General features: G+C 38.4%; 1 long non-coding RNA gene across 3 annotated transcripts in view; it reads right to left on the minus strand.

Annotated features, from left to right (window-relative positions):
* Positions 1–23860, minus strand: part of LOC125281515 (uncharacterized) — a 290038-nt gene that overhangs the window by 261227 nt on the left and 4951 nt on the right. The window contains exon 1 of one of the 3 annotated variants that reach the window (XR_008957343.1): positions 16843–16911. The exons of 1 other annotated variant lie outside the window; for it this stretch is intronic. This is a non-coding gene — a long non-coding RNA (uncharacterized LOC125281515). Of the gene's footprint in view, positions 1–1481; positions 1560–16842; positions 16912–23860 lie in introns of those variants that run through there. One more of the 3 variants, XR_008957344.1, reaches the window with a different exon arrangement.

A 23860-nucleotide genomic window follows, 5' to 3' on the forward strand; every position in this document is an offset into this window, starting at 1 on the left:
ATTCTGGAAAGAGACTAGGCGTTTTTGCAAAAAACGGATATTTGAATAATATAATTTGACAAACAACATGACAGATAAATAAATATTTTCTTTCCTTTGTGGAGAGTTTTTTAAAATATGCAATCCTGACATCATAATCGTCAATGATTAATAATTGAAACCATCTCCCTTTTTCCTATGCCATTCTCTATTGTCACAAACTCAGCCAAGTCAGGTGGTAATAAGGGTAATGGAAACCTTCCCTCAGGGGAAACTGTCTTTCATCCCCCACAGGCAAATTTTAAAACCAATTTACTGAACACCATAGAGATTTTTTTCACCTTCCCCATGAAATTCTAGACATTGGCTTAGAATTAAATTACAGAATGGGTTGCTTTTACCTGCGAAGAAAATTTTTACATTTGTTCTGAAATGCTTTCCTTCCCTGGTAGGAATAGAGGTTTGTCATCATTACAAGCCTTCATGGAGAACAGTCATGGCACAAAAACACTTCCCCAGAAAGTCTCCAACTATACATCGCTTCTATACTATGACTTGTGCGGAAAATCTGTAATCCTTTTTCATTTTAAAATAAATACCTGCCTTAGCCTTCAGAGGATTGATATTGAGTTTTGAATTATACTTCAAATGGAAAAAAAAATTAACGGATAAATGTTAAAATCGTTAAATAGATTTTACCTAAGAAATACAAAGAAAATGACTCATCCCAGGCCATTGTTATATGATGTATCATTTTTTCAGTACTTTTTTTTCTTCAACTAGCACACATAAGTCTTTTCTGTCTACCTGCTTGTCATCTTTATGTCAAAAGATTTCTCACATCATATTCTTTTTACCACTCAAAACACTTCACTTTAAAATTTTATCACAGGATTTTCTAAGTTTTTTTTTTTTTTTTTAGGTTATGTCACATAGCACAAAATATAAAAAGCTCCTATTTTTAAAAATCAGCTTTAAAAAGAAGAAAAAAGATTTAACTGACTATCCAGAGTATATTTTCTGAATTGAATGTATAATCATTCTTCTTAAAATTTCTCATATAGTTCTAAAGCTTGATAGACATTTTGCCTCATTAAAGTTAATGTGATATAACTATAAAAACAAAGAGAATAAAATGGCATATGAGGGCTTCTTTTTCAGTCCTAAATCCTTTCCCTGAGCCTCTCTTGCTTTGTACCTGGAGAATTTCGGTTGGAAGAATCCATTTATACTGGAGTTAAAAGTTCATTCGCTTTGACACACCTGTGCCCCTGCAGGAAGGGTTCTTGCCTTCACAGTCATCATCCTGCTCTCTGAATGCTCCTTATTTACTCGTACTGCTTTTTTTACAATTTAAATAAAGAGTTAAATGCATTTCACATATCTCCAAAAATCCTCCACAGACTTTTGCGGTCCTCATTTAGGTCCTTCTGCCATAATCCCTCTCTTAGATCTAATAACACTCCATAGTCAGATGGGAAAGAGCAAAAAGACCAGGTTACCTGCTTGTCTCTCTGCAGATAGCAGGTGGTGGAGGTCAACACAGAGATGGCTTCCCAGAACCCATGCTATAGTTTGGGGGAGGTAAGAAAAGAGGAGAAAGTAATGCATCCCATATAGGTTTTAGTCTCATGACCTGCAATAACTGGAAATTAGCTATGCACACGAGATCTGCTTCTCATCCTACAAAACTTGACAGGAAAAGAAGCCTTTGTCTCTCTCATCGGTGAGGACTCCTTCCCATATCTTTCACTATGGGCATATTTTCTCCTTCAAATCACACAGACTCTACCATATCCCTGAATGCTTTCTCTAGAGATCGATGTTCAGTAGAAACGGGATGAGCGATAAAGTTTACATTTAAAAGCACTTATCTCATATTGAAAATAGAATTGCTTTCTGGAATGTAAATAACTAAAGTGTGTATGTGAGCATCTACTCACATGTGTGTGGACATCTGTGCGTGCGTATGTATTAGTAAACTTCTGTTAGCACTGGGTCAAATCACTATATCACGTTTCTGCATCTTCTAGTTTCATTGGGTCAAAGGTGGAGCAGATTAAATATCCAGCTCAGCTGAAATCATCAAGCACTTGAAAACTCATTTAAAAAAAAAAAAAGTCATATAACCTCTCGAGCCTAAAGAGACAAAAACAGTGATGTGCAAAGCTTAGTTGTCTGAGAGGTACTAATACGTTAGTACCTCTGGGTTTCATTCTCGACAACTGACTTTAAACCAACCGCAGCACCCCAGTGGCAAAGCCTAGAACTGTAATTGGGGTATATAGACAGTCCAGCTCAGTGCAGTTGTACTAACAGGTCTGTACTAACTCTGGGCTCTGGCCTTTCATCGCTTCATTCACAACCAGTGATTTATTTTATTTACTCCAGTTTATATGACCTGAACATGAGGAAACCAAAAATACTGTGTTCACATATGTTCTGAATGCCTGCTACATACACTTCGTTTGTGCTTATCTATAATACTTCCATTAACCCAATTTCACAAATAAGGAAATGGAGGCTTCGCGAGGCTGTGTCACCAAGCAAGATCGCAGAGTTAGTACGTGGCAGACTGAAGACTAGAACGCTTAAGTCTCCTGCTTAATCTCACGCCCTTTCATACCACATTTCTTCCCAGAGGCCGCCTTTGTACTTGACTGCTAACTTAAGACATACAACCAGGCATCCTAACTGGCTCTGGGCACAAATAGGGGATGATCATTTTCAATGTCCTCCACTAGAACCTTGAAGTGAACTGAACTTTACCATAAGAATCACAGAATTCACTTTATGGTTCCGACAAATGGGTTAAGGTGTGGGGCACAATTTCGCAGTAACATGACCTGGGAGTGAGAAAAAAGCAAACTGAAAATGCCACCGTGTACTATGATGCACCAGCTGCTAGTTGAAAATCAAGAGTGCAGCCCCAAAGACTTGAATGAGGACCTTAGTGGGCCACCGCTCCTTTCTAGTAACATTCAAAACCCTATCTACACTGAAAAGTTCATGCTTGTCAGATTAAGACATTTTGAGTCAGCATGACATTTGATAGGTAAGAAAGTTCTTAGGTAAATTTCCTAATTATATTTGGTTAACACCTTACCAAAATTGGCTTTTCTTTCTTTTTTCCCACCTCTAAAAGATTCTAGAAGTATCCTAACTTTACAGTGATTATTCGGTGTTTGCCAAATAGAGAGGAATTTTCCTGAAGAGACGGATTCTTTCTTGATTATTTTCCCCAAACCTGTAGTATCTGTTTCTCTAGCACATTCAGAATGGACATATGATTCGTGACAGTATGTGAGAGCTCAAGGAAGACAGTGACCCAGGGGCAGCCTCCCATTTCAAGGAATTACAGACTCCTCATTTGCTGTCTGCACCCATTCTTCCAAACTGATTCCTATCCATGGTGCTCACTCAACTTTCTGATTAACATCCTATTTATGTTTCAGCTTCTATCAAAAACTGATAAAGTGCTCCAAAAACCCAACTTTCAGCCATTAGGGCTACCTCATCACCAGGAGACCAGCAGAATATTAAACCATTTGTTTCTGCTTCCTTAACTGGCAACTCTGTAATCGTTAAAATGTATATAAACAAGCAAGAATTAAATCATTCTTAGGAATTAGGTTTACCCTAATAATAAGCTGAACTACTTCTGTGTCAGGCAACAGCCATTTAGTTAGGATGAAAATCGTAGCTGGGAATATTTTTTTCTGATCATGGTTGATAGCTACATGAAACAGGGACAAGTGGGATCAGTGGGTTATTTATTTCATATGGTCAGCTAGCTGATTAACAGTGACATTTTCATTTCATCCCCAACTTGTTTGCTCTTGCTTCTTCATTTCTTAGATGTCTGTTCTTCTTCAAATTTTGATATAAGGTATATAAACATCATAAATGTTAGCCTAAGGAAAACATTAAGAAAATAGATGGGCTACAACCATAAAAAAATTTTATTGTATATTTTGAAGCCAAATTTAATCAACTTTGGTGTAATCTCTAATTTGGGAGTATGATACTCATTTATTTATCAGGCTATTTTTTACTCAGCAAACAAATATCTATTCTCTATGCTAGGTATGGGAAAAGAAGATTGAATCTTATACAACCTCTACTCTCAGAAAACTCCTAGTCTAATGGAGGAAACAGAAGGGATATCAGTTATTTATTTCCACAAAATAGCTATCTGACATCTAACCACAAAACCCAGTGGCATAAAGAAACAAGCATGCATTTATTAAAGTGATAAGTCTGCGGGTCAGTGATACAGTCTAGACTGTAAATAAGACGGTTATTGTGTACTTGGCTGAGCTTGCTCACATGTCTGGAGGTCAGTTGACTGTTGGCTGATCTAGACTGGCTTTGGCTGATGGAATTGGGACAAATTGGCACACTCCACATATCTCTCATCCTCCAAGTGCCTAGCCCAGGAATATTCTCAAGACAGTGGAAGAAGCATGAAACTACAACCAGAAGTACTCAAGTATTTTTTCCAGACTCTGTGTCATGACTGCTAACATTCCCCTAGGCAGAAGCAAGTCACATAGGAAAACTCAGAATCAAAGAGCAAGAAAATAAATTCTTCCTCTTGGTGGGAAGACCCTTAAAGTCACAAGGCACAAGGCACAAGGGCACAGACACCGGGAAAGGTTAAGAATCAACACCATCGTTGCAATGCATCACAGAAGAATGAACAAACAAGAAGATATCCTGTGACTCTAAAACAAGGGGATGAGTTCTATAATGGAGGTAGAAAAGAATACTATGTATGGGAGCTCAGTGGAAGGTCTAAATATCTCTTTCCAGAAAACCAGGCCAGTTTTAGCCAAAGAGTGATATTTGAACTGGCCTTTAAAGGCTGCCTATGTAAGAAGGCAGAGAGAAGGGTCATTTCTGAAAGAAAACACATATATATAAGACACAGGGATGTGATTCCACATGGTGTCCTGGGATAGAACTGAGAAGAAAAAAATCAGAAATGGTATTTGTGATTTAGGTTGAACCACAGAGAGAGAGATCTGGTACACCAACCTACTATTCCATTTTACCCAGTTTACTTGAGTATAAACATCTGAGGGACAAAAACTACATCTTAAATCATCTCTCTAGTATCCATAGTACCTTGCACATAGAAAGTAGTCAGTAAATGTTAGCTAGATAAATTTCCACATTACTGCAGAAATCACAAGTTGGCCATATCATGGACATGAGGTGGTAATGCACAAACACATCTATAAGCAAGTGAAAATCTAGAAGTCCTTCTTGCCATATCAAGTTCAAACCTTTCAAATCTTACCTATTGAAATCCTTAAGCAGATTTTTGGACTTCGATTAATTTGAATTTAATAAAAGGACATGAAAATTTGATTTTTGCACTTTATTTCTCCTCAGGAATTTAGTAATAAGAATTGGGTTATATCCAACCCGGGGGCATGTCCATCATGTCAATTCTGGTTATTTGAGTTTATTTCAGAACCCCTGATGTTGGACAATATGAGAGAAGGCAATTTAAGAAGAGATATAAGGGGCACCTGGGTGGCTCAGTCAGTTAAGCACCCGACTCTTGGTTTCGGCTCAGGTCATGATCAACCCCTGCAGTGAGCCCCACATTAGGCTCCACACTCAGCATTGGAGTCTGCTGGAGATTCCCTCCATCTTCTTTTCCCTCCACCTCTACTCCTACCCTGACCTCACTCACACTCTCCCTCAAATAAATTTTTTTAAAAGAAGAGATATAAAATAAGAAGTACATTTTAGCCTAAAGTACTATTCTAAATCTTTTCAAAGGCCATCTAAGGACCAAAACTAAACCCATCAGTGATCCCAGGAAGGTATTCAAAATGAAATAGCAGCTAATATTGGGGAGTTGTATCACAAACACTAGAGCAGAGCTTCCCTGCTATACCGATGATCTCTTTTTCTGAGAGGGACAAATACACTGTCATTTTACAATGCAATTAGACATTAAGCCCATGGGTTAGGAGAAAAAAGATGGAGAATGTTAGGTGGAGATCTTTATTCCCCTGATCTCAAAAATTCCATGAGGCTACTTCCACTGATGTAACACTCTAGATTTCACTTCTCATTGCTCCTTGCTGATTTTCCCAGTGAAAGGAGAAGTAACTATTTACTAGGTGCTATAAATCTTATGACGTAAAACTAATCAATTAAAAAGCTACTAGTTTTGGCTCAAAAGACAAGTTGGACAATAACGATTCTAAGTGTGTCCACTATGCTGACCCAAACTCTTCTTAGAGTGTTTAAACAGCTAGACTTAGAAAGGGTGCTGTTAGCAAGTCCATTTGTCCATGTTCTCCAATCAGTTTTATCAGTAATAAAGCTATAATTTTGATTGCCAGATGACTTGTGTCTTAGTTTCAATTGGTTCCAGAGATAAAAAAAAAAATAAGGGGGGGAAAAAAGGGGTATTACTTTTTGTTCTAACTCCAAAAGCATGTGCTCTGTCTTATCTCCCTCAGTGCTCTCCACAGTGCTAGAATGGTGTCAGGCCCATAGTGGAAGCTAAAAAAAATTGTTCATTGGATGAGAACAGGAATTATTTAACATCAAAATCCAGTCCGCTCTTTGATCTAAGATCTCTTGGTTTCCTTTTGAGAAAAATAGAGTTCTTCTTAGTGTCACTAGTCAACATTTTATTTCTCCACACATTGGTTCAGTTCCTTAAGTGCTATGTTCCATGCAACTCCTTTATCTCCCCATTGGACACTCTATATAACACAGTGACCACAAAGACTTTGTCAAGGTCTTTGACATCTTTGTAATAACAAGGTCTGTATGGATTTAAAATACCAGCATCTGTGCTCAGTACAGGGATTTCACAGAAATAATCAGAGCCCATTCCAATGAAACACTAAACCTTTATCACTCTAACTGTTGTCTCTCGTAGCTCATTGAAAGCTTCCTGAATGCTACTATTTTCTCAAAAAAAAAAAAAAAAAATTCCACGCCTGTGATTTTTCCAACTCTGTGTGGAATTTCAGGTAGTTCTCAATTACTGAAATGATAACCTGAAAATAACCAAAGAGTTCCCATGTCTTTGCCAGGGTTTTCTTACTATGTATACAAGAAAAAATGTAGCATGTTGCAAAGAGCTCTTTGCAATTAAGATTAAGGGTGATTTCATACAAAATAGAGATTTAGCAAAGCCAGGTGGCAGTTAGATTTGATAAAACAGTAAAAAGGATGCTATTGAAGGAATCTGAGCAAGAAGGGAATAGGCAGAGGGCAGGTAGACATATAAGCATGATATCCATGTCTTACCTGCAAAGCATAGACTCAAGCTTGGCCCTTGCTGAGAAATGCTCAATGAGAAGAGTGTGTTCTATGTGGCCCATTCACTGCTATTAGCCCAGTGTAACACTTGGTAAATCAAGGCAAAACTCATGCAATAGAGCTAATAGAAGTATAAACATTTAGGAAAATGCTCAAACTGCTTCTTTTTATTAGTCTAAGCAAGTCTATAGCTCTGATAACTATACATGTAAAAAACATTCAAAGATAGTCAAGTTATACATATTGGGTAACTGCTGGGTGTAGGGAATTTTGTTCTGCATCACGATGATGAGTGAGACACAGATACCTGCCTTCAAGTTGCATACAATACAGTCAAGCAGTGAGACAGACACATATTGTCAAGCAAGTTCAAGGTCATGTCCAAACTTCTCTGAAATATCCAGATAATAGATTGAAGGTATCCTTTCATGTTTTACCTACATAGGATCCTTATTTCTCAATATAACATACTCAGGAAAATGTCAGTCATTTCCAAGTGTTCCCTTGAAGTATCTCAAGTAGGAACCACCAAAATTTGTGGGATTATAGGGCTAAAAGTAGTCAGTTATAGATACATAGAACATTTGAGCTGGAAGGAACTTTAGAGAAATGCTCATCTAAGTTCTTTATTCTTTCCAATTAAAAATCAGGGGCGCCTGGGTGGCATAGCGGTTAAGCGTCTGCCTTCGGCTCAGGGTGTGATCCTGGTGTTATGGGATCGAGCCCCACATCAGGCTCCTCCGCTATGAGCCTGCTTCTTCCTCTCCCACTACCCCTGCTTGTGTCCCCTCTCTCGCTGGCTGTCTCTGTCTCTGTTGAATAAATAAATAAAATCTTTTAAAAAAAATAGAGTAAAATAAATAAAATAAAAATCAAAGAGCTTGAGAAATGAAGTGACTTGCCCAAGGTCACACACCAACTTGTAAAACTAAAGCTAGACTGATCTGTCCACAGGTCTAGGGAAATTGGCAGCCTACTATAAATCGATAGCTTAAAAGAGTTTATTTCCTTTGAATTCTTATTATACTCTTCACAGTATAGATATGCCATTTATAAGCTGTGTGACCTGGGAAAAATGAACTAACCTTTCCTCATCTATGATAATGTCTATTACGAGGTCCAGACATTGTTGTCTCTGTTTTGAGGAAACAGGATCAGGGAAGTTAGTTCACTTTTCCAAGGTCACACAGCTTGTGAATGGCATAGCCAGGATGGGAACCCAAGTCTTTCCAACTTTCACATCACCAGGCAGCCCACTATCCACAGTGCAATAAGTTAACTTGGCATTATGCAGTTTTATCTCCAGGCAGGATTCCAATATACATCTATTTCCTCTCCCTGGAGTCTGAAGAGGCAAACAATTCTCAAAATTTAAATCAAAACATATAAGCTACTCTTCTTACCCATGGGACTAAGAAGTCAGATTTCCTTTCTGGTGTCTCATTTGATCTTAAAAGATCCTTTCCTTCGGGCCATTAAAACAAGTGCTGTCTGCAAGGCCGGAGCCCTCAAAGGCCACAGCAGCAGAGTGATCAAGTGGAGTGTCTTAGTAAACACTGAACTTCGATTTCTTTCACCGGGGGTATAAAGGGAGGCTTTCATCACCACGGTTCTGTGGTAAACCAATGGAAAACCACACGCACGATCTGCAGTGGTGAATCACAAATTCCAGATCGTGAAGCTGACTGGGCCTCAGCGCGGCAGCTACGACACGGCAGTCCTGCCTGGGCCAGCACGCCAGCCTTCCACTCATGTGCTCGTTTTCCTGTTGGAGAATAAGCCCGCGGGCTTACCCATGGACACGGGACCCCTGGCTCCTTCTAAGAGGTGGGACAGCAGGCTGCTCCAGAGCAGGGATCTAGGAGTCAGAATAAATGGATTCAAATCTCAACCCTTTTTTCTTACCATGGGGCCTTGTGGCCAACGGCATAACCTGATCCTCAAATTCTGTAAAATTGACCTCGTGACACCTACTTGACAGCGTTGTTCTAAGAGTTATAGGCAACGTGCGTGTGTGAAGCACCTCAGCACACAACCTTGAACTTGGAAAAGAAGCTGGGTAGTAAGAAATCCTTGCTAGCCAGCTTCTTTCTAGTTACCTTAATAAATAATATTATGGAATTTCTGAATCCTCATCTATTAATAATCATAACAATCTATTGAAACTAGAGTGGGCAAAGTCCTTTCCTACACATTAGAATATGCAACCCAGCAGACACTCTTTACAATGATGTAAGGTGGGCAGGACAGCTCTGGCATCATGCCATTTGTCAGATAAGAGGGGTCTTCGGGTAGCGGACAGTTTGCCTAAAGTCACAGAAGAGTAAGTGGCACACTAGGACTTGGTCTCAGATCTTTCGTCTCCTACTTTGGTGCTTTTTTCTCTGAAGTGTCCCAGCGTAGCATCTGTTGGGATAGAGCCCAAATCAACACTATATTTTACTACGTAAATAAATCAAGAATTAGCCCTCCTAGCCTGCTGATCTGAAAAGACCACACTTCCTCTTCAGGCTGTCCTCCTGTCACAGCCATTATAAGCAAAGCAAGTAGCTGTGTCCTTGTCTCTGTTTTACAAATAGTTACCAGCCTCTAGAATGAAATACCTTACTGTAAGACCTTTCTGGCTGCTGAGGAGTACCACAGACTTTCTCACAGAACCACTCGTCTGGCGTTACTGTAGATCGTTGTAACAAACTCGATTTTGTCATGTGTGTGGTGCTACCTCATCAATGGTGGGACTGTCCCTAGTGACAGGGGAGGCTCCTGAGGTAGGAGACAAGGTGTTTGGGCTTCAGAGCCAGTTCCGTCTTGAAGCAGCCTCCTGGCCTTCACCAGGTCACTTCATCCTCATGGCCTCCACTTCCTCCATCTCTCACATGAGAAGCTTGCAGCTGATCTCTGTGGCTGCCTTCAAACTGAGTATCTTCAGATCACAACAATGTTTTAGAGATCATGAGAAATGTCCCCTGAAGGGTGATGCCTGATAAAGCACAGGAGCTACGAACACGAAGACTATTTTTTTCTCACATTTAAGAGCACTGTACTTTATCACAACATGCTGTTAGCATCAGCTCCATGTGGTAGGAAAAATATGGATTTAGAGTCAGACATCCTGGGTCCCAGGCCTCGATTTGTATTTATTAGCTGTGTGACCCCGGAAAAGTCACTTGACTTCTCTGAGTTTCTCTTTGCTCAATCTTAAGATGGGGCTAATGCCTTCCTGGCTGTTTGTGAATCATGGTTGTATCAAACAGGTAAATGTTCTTAGTAAACTGCCGTATACTACATTTATATTGGCAGTGTGTATGGATTCCACAAATCCATGTGTAATAAATGCCCCATTCCTTTAGGTTCCTAAACCAGATATAATCCTTAGTCTCTGACCTGCAAAGCAGACAAGATTTGGTGATTCTAGCCATTACTGAAGCTCTATTACTTCATACTACCTTCCAGAACCCTACAAAGATATCAAGGTTCACAAACAGTTTGGAATATTCATAGAGGGGCTATCTGGACAACACCAGTTACTTCTGAAATGACCATCTCCCAGGCCTGCATGGCCTCCAGAGGGCAGGCAGCTTGTCCTCTCTTTACCAGTTCTGGTGTAAGGCGTTCCTGTGGCAGATCCCCACCAGCCACTCCCCACCAACTTCATTTGGAGGCCAGCAAGCTCCCATCCCATGTGTTTTCATATGCAGAGTGGCTTTTGTCCACAGACATGCAGCTGAGAATACCCTTGGGAATATACCTGCCCTCCTATCTGTTGGCCAAGCCAACAGGAATAAGATAGAGAATAGAATTTTTAAAAATCTGTAAGTGGCCCAGGGCTTACACTGAAGATTTTAATGTCTTTAGATGAGATCCCAATGGGCTTAGAGTCCCTATGTTACTTTCTCAGCTCCCAGCACAGACTTAAGAGTTCTGCAGAATTACTGTTGCTTTCACGGTTGGGCAGAGACTAAGCCTCACACGGCTGAGATGTGGAAGGACGCAGAGCTGGCCTCACTGCATCAGCTCCAGGGGGGAAACCCTGCTATTCAGGCCACCAAGCTGCTGTCCTTGACCCCCCAGGCAGGATCACCCCTTGGCATATGGGAAGTACAATACAAGGCCTCCCTGCCAAAGATAAGAGCCATCCCCCAGATGGGAGTGTGGGGACCAGGATGAAGGTGCTGTGGTAACGGCCCCAGACATTCAGATAATGATGGGAAGCCATTAAGGCACGTTTTCAGTGACCTCCAAGAAGAAGATGACATGCAGGTCACAGAGGAAGGTAAAGTGTATAGGACATTCCAAGGATTTTATCTTCCCTCCCTCAAAGCTACAACCAGTTGAAGTCCCCAGACTCAAGATTGCCAGTGTAGGGGCGCCTGGGTAGCGCAGTCGTTAAGCAACTGCCTTCGGCTCAGGGCGTGATCCCGGCGTTCTGGGATCGAGTCCTACATCAGGCTCCTCCGCTATGAGCCTGCTTCTTCCTCTCCCACTCCCCCTGCTTGTGTTCCCTCTCTCGCTAGCTGTCTCCCTGTCACATAAATAAATAAAAAATCTTTAAAAAAAAAAAAAAGATTGCTGGTGTAGCATGTGCTCCCTCCCATACAACAGAGCAGAGGGTCTCAGGCTCACAGAGCCACACTGGGACGCCCGGCGGGTCCTTCTGCTGACCTGCAGGCTGGTTTGTTCTGCCCACCATCTCTCTGTACCCAATGTCTCAGACAATTGAAAATTACCTCATCACATGTACAAATCAATACAACTAATGCATATTCAGGGTGTGCTGTAAGTAGTTAAAACTGTAATCATTATATAACCATTACAAAGAGGATCTACAATATGTTTACCGGCAACATCCAAAATAACAACTGACAAACATAAATAAGACAGTGAATTTCGATTATCTTTAAAATGCTTTCTGAAAACAAAGAAGACATATGAATGGCTAAGAGACACATAAAAATTATGTTCAACATCATTAGCCATCAGGGAAATTCAAATCAAAACCACATTGACATATCACCTTACACCAGCTAAAATGGCAAAAATTAAAGCAGGAAACAACAAATGTTGGAGAGGATGTGGAGAAAGGGGGACCCTCTTACACTATTGGTGGGAATGCAAGTTGGTACAGCCACTTTGAAAAACAGTGTGGAGGTTCCTCAAAAAGTTAAAAATAGAGCTACCCTATGACCCAGCAATTGCGCTACTGGGTATTTACCCCAAAGATACAGATGTAGTGAAAAGAAGGGCCATATGCACCCCAAGGTTCATAGCAGCATTGTCCACAATAGCCAAACCAGGGAAGGAGCCAAGATGCCCTTCAACAGATGAATGGATAAAGATGATGTGGTCCATATATACAATGGTATATTACTCAGTCATCGGAAAGGATGAATACCCACATTTGTATCAACATGGAACTGGAGGAGATTATGCTAAGTGAAATAAGTCAAGCAGAAAAAGACAATTATCATATGGTTTCACTTATATGTGGAACATTAGGAATAGCATGGAGGACATTAGGAGAAGGAAGGGAAAACTGAAGAGGGGGAAATCAGACAGGAAGATGAACCATGAGAGACTATGGACACTGGGAAACAAACTGAGGGCTTCAGGGGGCGGGGAGGATGGGTTAGCCCAGTGATGGGTATTAAGGAGGGCATGTATTGCAATGAGGACTGGGTATCGTATGCAAACAATGAATCATGGAACACTACATCAAATATAATGAAGTACTGTATGGTGACTAACATAACGTAATAAAAGAAAACTTGTATGTACATTTGGAGGAGAAAAAAGCAATCAATTAATAATTGTGTGTTAAGTTTCTACTATGGGGAAGGCATGGTGGTAGCTTTGGAAATTTCTTGCCTCTTCACCTGTGTGCTATATTATACCCTTCGCTTACCTACTTAGGAAATTTCAATGGCTCTGCATTACCCGAGGAGCAAAGCTGATACATTATTGAGGTCCCTCTGTGACTTGGCACCAAACACTCTTCTAGTTTTATCTCACAACTCCTGCTACACTGCACATCAACAAGGCACTGCCTGTTGCCAAAAATACCTTTCCACTTCCTAGCACTCTGCCACTCAATCCCATGCACACCTGAAGCTTGAGCTCTGCCAGGCTACTCTTCGTTTTCCAAAGGAGCCGCATCGCTTTACCCTTGCCTCTGCAATCTTCAGCCACCTTTACCAAGCTCAGAAACCTGATTAGAAGGCAAATTCTGGAGTCCATGCAAAGAGATTATAACTCAGTAGATCTGGGGTGGAGTCAGGAATCTGTATATACAAGCATACCCGGAGGTTCGTGAATCTCATTATGAGAAACCCTGGCTTGAACAATTCACGTAGGATCTTTCTTCTCTCTGAAATGCCATTCTCTCTCTCTCTCCTTGACTGTGAAATTCCTATTTATTCCCTAAGGCCCCAGTCAAATGTAATCTCCTTTCCCTTCTAGTCAGAATAAATAACTTCTTTCTCTGTGCCCCCCGCATACTCAGTACATACCACTTTTACCAAATGTATCCCTCGCATTGCAATTGTTAGGTAAGGGTCTCTCTTCTCAGATAGAGTGCCAGTTGCTAGTACACCACAACTATGCAGTCTAGGTGCTTAATCATTGTTTGATTAGCAAAGGAACAAATGATATTTGGTGGTAAGCTTTACCCTGCCTTGAATTGCCTCCTCTTTATTTCTAACCAAATAAATCCTTAAGAGTCTCCTTTTAAGTTCAATATTTCTGATAAGCCCGGGAATATATCTCCTCTCCTCTGGGTGACAGCAGGTCTTATTTCATCCCTCTCTCAAAGCCTTCATCACACTGTCTTGTATTATGGATATCTGCACACATCTTATTTCTTCTATTTGACTATGCTTCCTGTCTTGTTCATTTTTGTATCTCCAGACAATTTGGCAGAGCACCTTGCCCATAAGAGATTCTCAAAAAATATTTGAGAATTGGATTGTACATAGTCGACGGGCCTGATAGAAGTGTAAACCTCTTTTAACTGAAGACACCATTCCCTCCTTCTCATTACTCTAGAGCAAGATCAGAACATAGAGACCATAAAGACATCAAGAACAATGCTTTGCTCTTTGGATATATCCCAAGTAAGAATTTGAAATTTGCAGGAGATAGGCAATTAACAACTTTAACTTTCTAAATGTAGGAGTCTGAAGCTCTGAAAAAATGTGTTTCCTTGTGCATGATGAATGAATCAAAGAACAATGAAGAAGGTTTTATCCTTTCCTTAACCAAAAGGATATACTGGCAGAATCCTTCTAAGCTGTTAGGATGAATTTGAATTGAGTTATTATTAATTTGTGAACAAAGGAAGCCATTTCTTTAAACTCCTAAATAGTCTTCATTTCTGTCATGTGTCTAACATACAAAGAAGGGATGGAACTTTGTCTAGGAATCCCTCTTTAAGGCAAAGGATACATTTAATGTTCTATTATTTTTTACTTCATTTCAAAAGAACCATTTACTTTACTTCTACGCATGATCTTAAATTGAAAAAAAATGATTCATATGTTTCATGTGCCTTCAAACAACTGTGAGATTTTCAAATAAAGTGGCAGTGAGTAAATAGAAATATATCTGAAATTAACAGTTCTCTTCAGTCATCAGCATTCAATTAGTTGGCAATGAAGTATAGTCAAACTTTTAGCAGAAAAGTTAAGTGAATGACTTCACTTACTGTCAAAATGGCGTTGGGGTTACTCTACTGAATGTGTGGCAGGCAGATGCCGACCAGCATGGCAGCTGCTGGAAACAGCAGCAGAGGCAGCCACACCATCGTGCAGTGTTCAATGATGACTGCAGATTGCTTGGATTAAAGGCTTCACGCAGCTCTCTAAATGCCAGAGCTCCAAAGAGTGAAACTGTGTTAACTACAGGCACCATGGCCACTGCAGCTAAGCGGAGGGCTGTGTCACCTCAGGGAGCCTGGATATGCTGTTTGAAAAGACTTCCTGTTCCACCATAGCCTGTTAGCTATTCTCACCCACAGGAAAGGGAACTCTCCCAGTTAGAGGTCTATACTCCTGCCCTGTGACAAAGCATACTCCACAAACTAGGCAAACCAAGACTAGTAAGCTGTTCTCTCTGGGGCTTTTATTCTAATGCTACAACCACAGGAAATTAAGCTCACAGGTGAACATTTGTAAGAACTGTCCAGAACCTTTTTATATGCTATATAAAAAAAAAAAAGTCTGCATTATTTGCCCCATTCTTAAAAGCACAGGAAAAGAGAGAACAGCTAAATCAGGAATTGTCAGGCCCATGCAATTGTCAGGAATTAAACAGTGGTGAAGAATACAAGTCATAATTGAAATGCACAAAACCCTCTAAAGCAATGTCAAAAACTTCATGACATTGCAGAGTTTCCTTGAGTCCCCTATATGGCAGCAGGATTGAAGAGAATGCACTAGTAAAAATGTCTACTATAGAGTTTGTCTTGTACCTCATTATCTGAATATACCATTGGGGTTTTTACATTCTTCTGAATAACTATTTACAGCTCACACCCTGACCTTGAGCATTACTGTTGCATTAGTACAAACCCTTGGGGAAATAGGAATAACAAAATATGATATTAGAATAAGCACGAACTGCATTGGAGTATCAAGGAAGAAAGATATGTGGAAAACTGCCGGTATGTTTAAAACTGGAAAGGAGCTGTGTATTCACATTAAACCAGGAAATCTACTTCCAGAGACTGCAGTAATCGTTTTGCCTATCAGAGCTTCATTCCACGATTACCTCATCTTCCCAAAGATCTCTGTGACCTCAAGAAGACATTTCATACCTTGTCAGGTTCTAGCAAGCAAAGTGTATTTGTAAGAACACTTTAAGTGGTGCCCCAAAATACTAAAAATGCAAAGTCACTACTGAATAATATTGGAATTAAACAGAAAACAAAACTGCAGAGCTAACTAATGAAGAAAGATGAGGTGGTCAGACCAAGAAAGGACTATGAACAAAGCAATGTCAAAAGACTAAGTTAAGAATGTTTTTGAAAAATCTAGGACCAGCTAAGTGACAAGAAAGTGTTTTCTGAAACTAAGCCACTTGACAGAAGAAACAACGGGCTTTGGGCTCTGATGTATTTCAGCTTACATCCCGACCTCAGCCCTTGTAACTTTTGCAGGTTTTTAACCTGCCTGAGCTTCACTCTCCTCATCTGCATCTGGGGGAATAGGGAAAATATTTTGATTTTTCTGCAGAATTAGAGATATCTGAGCAAATATTATGGAACTTAGAACCTGGGTAAAAGCAAACATAATTTGTGGCTCATTAGCTAGAGAAAACTCCAGAGAGATTTAGCTTTTCAGAGGTATGTGTTTACATTTCAAGAGAGGCTGAGACCTGGGACCAGGGAGACATCCTTGGTCATAAAAATGGAAACAATAGCTATCTTTTGCTTAGAGAGATTTATTTACAATCCAAAAGGTTAGAATAGGAACCCAGAATCGAGCAAAGGTTTTTCTGCCCCTTTAAGGAAGAAAGGGAGACAGCATCTGTATAAGCACCCAGATTCATTTTGGGGGGATTCCTCACCTACAAAACAGACTCTATGTGCAGCTTTGTCCATCCAGCTCTCGCCTTGTTGCTCCAGGAGTGATGACTGGAACACAGGGGAACCACATGATTGTTACTTGCTGTAAAGTAAATAACCAATCTTCTCTGCTCCAGAAACCTCACTTGTGCATTTAGAATCCATATTAATAATAGGTGTAGATATGCATAGATACACTGGTTACCATAGACATAAATAGTTCTATGCTCCATCATCTGAGAGGGCCTAAAAGAAATAAAACTCTAGTAGTAATAAATACATCTAACACCCAGATCTTGGTTTCTAATACCACTCTCCATTAAACAGCACCAGGGCTCCTTGGAGAATTGCCTGATTTTAGGACTGGTGCAGGAGTTATACAAGATGAGCTTGTGGCATCTTGTAATGCCATACAGTAGGTAAGGAGGTGTTTAAATATCCGTGTGTGCACGTGTGTGTGCATGCACACACATACACATGCACACACACACACACACACAGATGAAATTACATCAAAGGGGCCCAAAAGCTAACTGAAAGAGCTCCCAACAGCCAAAGCTTGAACAATTTAAACATCAAAATAAATAAAGTAATATTGAATTATAACCCAACATACAAAATTAATATTCATGACTCCATATTGATTATAAATAAATGATTTAATAAATAAATGATGGAGAAGAGACAAATCTCCCACACACAAAAATTCCGAATGAATAATGTAAATACTCCACCTTAAAGAAGGAGGATCACAACTCCTCTCTCCTTAACTATGGGCGATGCATATGCCTTTCTTCCAAAAAGTATAGAGTAAGAAGAGGGAAAAAAGAAGTGATCAGGGTCAACATCAATAATGACAAATCTTGAGAATAAGTATGTATTCTTGATACGATGTGGATGAAAGTTAATTACCTCAGTGATCTCTTTCCCAGGAACCCATAACTTTGTTCTAATCATGAAAAACTAGCAGATTCCAATAGAGGGACTGGAATATACTTAACCAGCATGACTCAAAAGCTGAAACTCTTAAACTTGTGGTTGTGGTAGGCAAAAAAAAAAAAAAAAAATTTATCTGGAACATAAAAAGTGTAAACCATAAAAGATACATAAACTGAACTCTATGAAAAAGAAAAGCTGTATTTTTAAAAAATTGTATTAAGAAAATGAAAAGGCAAACCATAGATTTAGAGAAATCACACATGATACATATGCCTGACAAAGGACTTATTTCCAGAATACACAGATCTCTTACAATTCAATAATCACAAGCAAACTGCCCATTTTAAAAAATGTCAGAATTGAGCACACAATTTACAAATCATTGATCATAAGGGAAATAGAAATGAAGGCCAAAATGAAATACCAATACACATACACACTAGGGTGGCTAAAATAGTAAGACTACCAATATCTAGTCTTGGCAAGGATATGGAGCAACTGGAACTCTCAAACTTCACTGGTGGGAATGTGAAATAGTATTCCACTCTGAAAATCAATGTGGCTACATCTTGTAAAGTTAAACATAAACTTACCATGCAACACAGAAAATGTACTCCTGGATATTCACTCTATAAAAATGGAAACATTTGAATCACTGTATTGTACACCTGAAACTAATACTTCATGTCAATTATACCAGAATTAAATTTAAAAATACATATATTTTTTAAAAGAAACATGAAAACATACATCTCCACAAATGAATGTACACAAATGTTCAAAGCAGCTTTATGCATAATGGTCAAAAACTGGAAACAACCCAAAGGTGAAGTAAGCAAATTATGGTATAGTCATTAAGTGGATACTACTCAGCAATAGAATGTGACAAATTACTTAACCGTGCAAAAAATCATGAATCTCAAAAACATCATGTGAAGCAAAAGAGGCAGACACAAAAGACAAACCTATAATTCCAAATATAGGAACTCCAGAAAAGAGAAACCTTTGTGGAATAAAATATAAAAAGAGAGAGATGAAGAAAAGAAAAATATTTTCTGTACAAGGGCCCGACAAGGGAGTAATCTCAACTTAGAAGCGCAAGCACCAGGATGGTGAAGAAGAGACAGAGAGAAATTGATGGCAAGGACATCATGGCAACACGGCAGAGTAAAACATCCCTGCTACAAATATTGCCCCTGTTGAGTACTTCTAAATGTTAAATAAAGAATTACCACTCTCAAACTTAAAAATGTAGAGGGTGATATCACCCTCCAGTATCCAACTCCCACACACTTCAATTGGGTTTTTCTCCAAATATGTGAATACCAAAATACTGTTAGTGATCAAGAGTTCTAGACAATAAAAGGTTGATTTCATGTTTTCAGTTTGCTCAGCAACTTTTACATTCAGACACACACACTCACATACACAGACACATGCATGCATTATTCTAAATCATCTGAAAGTTCATCTTACCGCCCTGAGCTTCTGCCTTGTCATTTCCCTAACCACATTTACATTTGCGCTATCACATCCATGTGAAGCAATGCTACTTTAATTGCCTTAGGCAAATATGAAACAAATCAATGATGCAATTTACCAAGTGAAAATCAAATGACTTCACAATTCACCACATAAACAAAGGTTTCCCTATTTAGAATAGAAATGTGAAATAACTGAGTCACTAAATAATATAAACATGCCAAACTCAAAAGAACCTGGGCTTGAATGGTCAGTACCATATGCTAATTAGGGGAGAAGAATAAATTTCAGCAAAACTTTGTCATACTAAATTAGTGGTACTTTGAACTTAGTTTTGCAATTTATATTTATTTTGTCAATATATTATGGTTTTTTAATTGCATGGGAGCTATAAGTCTAAAAAAGTACACCTCTAGTTTTAGGCTATAATGCAATAGGAAACTTAAATCTACAGTAATAGAGAGACACAAGTATTAATTTTTACATTATTTCAAATTTCATTTTTTTAATTAACATATATTACATTGACTTGCTTTTTGTATATTTCCATAAATTTAACACATGTATAGCTTTGTCCAACCATGACCATAATCAAGACACAACTCTTCCATCATCCCAGAAAACTTCCTTGTGTTATCATTCTGTATAGTCTCACTCTCCCCAACTTTTAACCGCCGGCAGCCATGGAGCTCTCTTCCATCACTACAGCTCTGTCCTTCTGAGAATGCCACATTAATGGAATCATACAGTACACTCTGAGACTGGCTTCTTTCCCTCAGAGAAGTGCCAAGTTTATCCATGTCAATAGATCATTGCCTTTTATTGCTAAGCAGTTTTCATTGTATAGTCCTACTGCATTTTTTTTTTAAGAGATTGAGTTAGCTTGCTCCTGTTTCATTTTGGAGATTATAAGTAAAGAACATATAAACATTGGTGTGCAAGCTTTTGTGTGAACATAAATTACCGTAAGATAAAGAACTAGGATTGGCCTGGTTGAGTCATCTGGTAAATACACGTTTAATTTTTTTTTTCTTAAACCTGTCTGGCTTTTGCATTCTTACCAGCAATGGGTGGGATTTCCAGTTGCTCTGCACCCTCAGCATCATCTGATATTTTTAATTCAGCCATTCTAAAGGTTGTATGATGGTATCTCGTGGTTTTAATCTGCCCGCCCGAATGGCTAATGATGATGAACGTTTTTTTATGTGCTTATTTGTCACCCACATAGTCTCTTCTAAACATTTGTTCAAGTCTTTGATTACTTTTTGATGGGGTTGTTTTCTTACTGCTGAGTTTTGAGAGTTCTTATGTATTCTAAATATAAGTCCCTTGTGAGATATGTGGTTTCTAAATATTCTTCCAGGCTGTAGCTCACCTTTTCATTCTCTTCACAATGTCTTCTACAAATTAACAGTTTTAATTTTGATGAAGTCCAATTTGTCATTTTGTAATTTATTTTTTGTGCTTTTGATGTCATATCTGAGAACGCTTTCCTAATCTCAGATCATGAAGAGTTTCTTCTATATTTTCCTCTAAAACTTTTATAGTCTTACATTTCACTTTTGTACCTATGATCTATTTGAATTAATTTTTATAGAAGGTATGAGGCTTGGATCAAGATTGAATTTTTGCGTGGGGATGTCAAGTTGTATCAACATTTTTGTTGTGTGTTTTCCAGCTTTATTCAGATATAATTGACAAAAATTGTATTGATTTAAGGTATACAGTGTGATGATTTGATATATGTATATATTGTCAATTGATTATCATAATCATGCTATTTAACACATCCATCACTTCGCATAGTTTTCTTTTGTGGTAAGAACACTTAAGATCTATTCTCTTAGAAAATTTAAATATACAATACAGTGTTATTAACTATAGTCTCCATGATGCACATGATATTACCAGAACATATTAATCTAACTGAAAGTTTGTATCCTTTCGTAACATTTCATTTTGCCCACCCTCCTAGCCTCTGGTAATATCACTCTACTCTGACTCTGTGAGCTTGACTTTTTAGATTCCACACATAAGTGAGATCATGCACTATTTACTTTTCTTTGTCTGACTTATTTCACTTAACACAATGCCTTCAAGGTCTGTCTATCTTGTTGCAAAGGCAGGATTTCAATTCTCATGGCTGAGTAATATTCCATTTTATATTCATACCACATTTTCTTTATCCAGTCGTCTGTCAATGGACAACAGTTGGTTTCTGCATCTTGGCTACTGTGAATAATGCGGTGATGAACATGGCAGTGCAGTTCTCTCCTCGTTACCCTGATTTCATTTCCTTTGGATATATGCCCAGAAGTGGGATCATAGGGTAGTTCAATTTTTAATTTTTTGAGAATTCCCATACTGTTTTCCATAGTGCCTGCACCAGTTTACATTCCTACCAACAGTGCGCAAGGGTTCCCTTTTCTCCATATCTTTGCCAACACTTCTTATCTCTTAGCTTTTTGATTATAGCCATTCTAATAGGTATGAGACAGAATCTCATTGTGGTTTTGATTTGCATTTCCCTAATGATTAGTGATATTGAGCACCTTTTTGGTACTTGTTGGCTATTTGTAATCTTCTTTGGAGAAACATCCATTCAGGTGATTTACCCATTTTTTAATCAGGCTATTTGTTCTTTTGCTATTGAGTTGTATACATTCCTTATATATTTTAAGTATTAACTCTTTATCATATATATGGTTTGCAAATGTTTTTGCCCATTCCAAAATTGCCTTCCGATTTTGTTGATTGTTTCTTTTGCTGTGCAAAATCTTCTTTGTTTGATACAGTCACATTTGCTTATTGTTGTTTTTGTTGCCTTTGGTTTTGGTGTCAAAGCCAAAACATCATTACCAAGACCAATGTCAAAGAGCTTACCTTGATGATTTCTTCTATTAACTGTACAGTTTCAGGTCTTACGCCCAAGTCTTTAATCTATTTTGAGGTGGTTTTTATGAATGGTGTAAGATACAAGTCCAACTTCATTCTTTTGCATGTGATTATCTTGTTTTTCAATGGCATTCATTGAAGACAGTATCCTTTCTCCATTATATATTCTTTGCTTCTTTGCCATAAATTAGTTGACTATATATGTGTGGGTTTATTTCTGGATGCTTTATTCTGTTCCACTGATCTATGTGTCTGTTTTTATGCCAACAACATACCATTTTGATTACTATAGCTTTAGAATACAGTTAAAAATCAGGAAGTATGATGCTTCCTGCTTTATTCTCCATTCTCAGAGTTGCTTTGGCTATTTGGGATCTTTTGTTGTTCTGTATGAATTTTATGATTATTTTTTCTATTTCTGTGAAAAATGCAACTGGAATTTTGATAGTGACTGCCTTGAATCTATGGAAGGCTTAGTGTAGGATGGACTTATTAAATATATTAACTCTTATAATCCATGTACATGAACTATCTTTCCATTTATTTGTCTTCAATTTCTTTCATCCATGTCTTAATAGTTTTCAGTGTATAGATCTTTTATCTCCTTGTTTAAATTTACTCTTAAGTGTTTTATTTCTTTTGATACTACTATAAACAGGATTTTTTTTCTGTATTTCTCTTTCAGATGGTTCATTTTTAATGTTCAACACAACTGTTTTTGTATGTTGATTTACATTCTACAACTTCACTGAATTTATTTATTCTAACAATTTCTTTAGCAAAGTCTTTAGAGTTTTCTCTATATAAGAGAGAGAATGCTACTTCTTTTTGATTTAAATATCTTTGATTTGGGGTTTTTTGTCTTTTATTTCTTTTTATTCCTAATTGCTCCAGCTAAAAATTCTAATACTATGTTGAATGGAAGTGGTGAGAGTGGGCACCCTTGTCTCATACCTGATGTTTGAGAAAAAGCTTTCAGCTTTTCACCATTGAAATGATGTTAACTGTGGGCTTGTCATATATGACCTTTAATATGTTAAGACACATTCCTTTTATGCCTAATTTGTTGAGAGTTTTTAATCATGAAAAATGTTGAATTTTGTCAAATGCTTTTTCTGCATCTACTAAAATGATCACATAATATTTATCCTTCATTCTGTGAATGTGAGATATCGCGTTTATTGATTCATATATGTTGAAACATCCTTGTATCCTAAGGATAAATCCCACTTGCCTCATGATGTACGATTCTTTTAATATGCTATTAAATTTGGTTTGCTAGTATTTTGTTGAAGATTTTTGCATATATGTTCATTAGGGATATTGGTTTGTAATTTTCTTTTCTTGTAGTAGCCTTATGTGGCTTTGGTATGAGGGTAATCCTTTCCTCATAAAATGTTTGGAAGTTTGCAAGTGCTCCAAGCTCCTCAATTTTTTGGAAGAGTTTAAGAAACATTGGTGTTAATTCTTCTCCAAATGTTTGGTAAAATTCACTCATAAAGCCATCTGATTTGAGTTTTTTTCCTTGTTGGAAGCTTTTTTTTTTTTTTAAGATTGTATTTATTTATGAGAGAGAGAGAGAGTGGTGGGAGGAGCAGAGGGAGAGGGACAAGCAGATGCTACACTGAATGCTAAACCCAATGCAGGGCTCGATATCAGAACCCTGAGACCATGACCTGGGCCAAAACCAAGAGACAGATGCAC

The sequence above is a fragment of the Ursus arctos genome, unplaced genomic scaffold (genome assembly GCF_023065955.2).
Source record: "Ursus arctos isolate Adak ecotype North America unplaced genomic scaffold, UrsArc2.0 scaffold_4, whole genome shotgun sequence".
Classification (NCBI taxonomy): Eukaryota; Metazoa; Chordata; class Mammalia; order Carnivora; family Ursidae; genus Ursus; species Ursus arctos.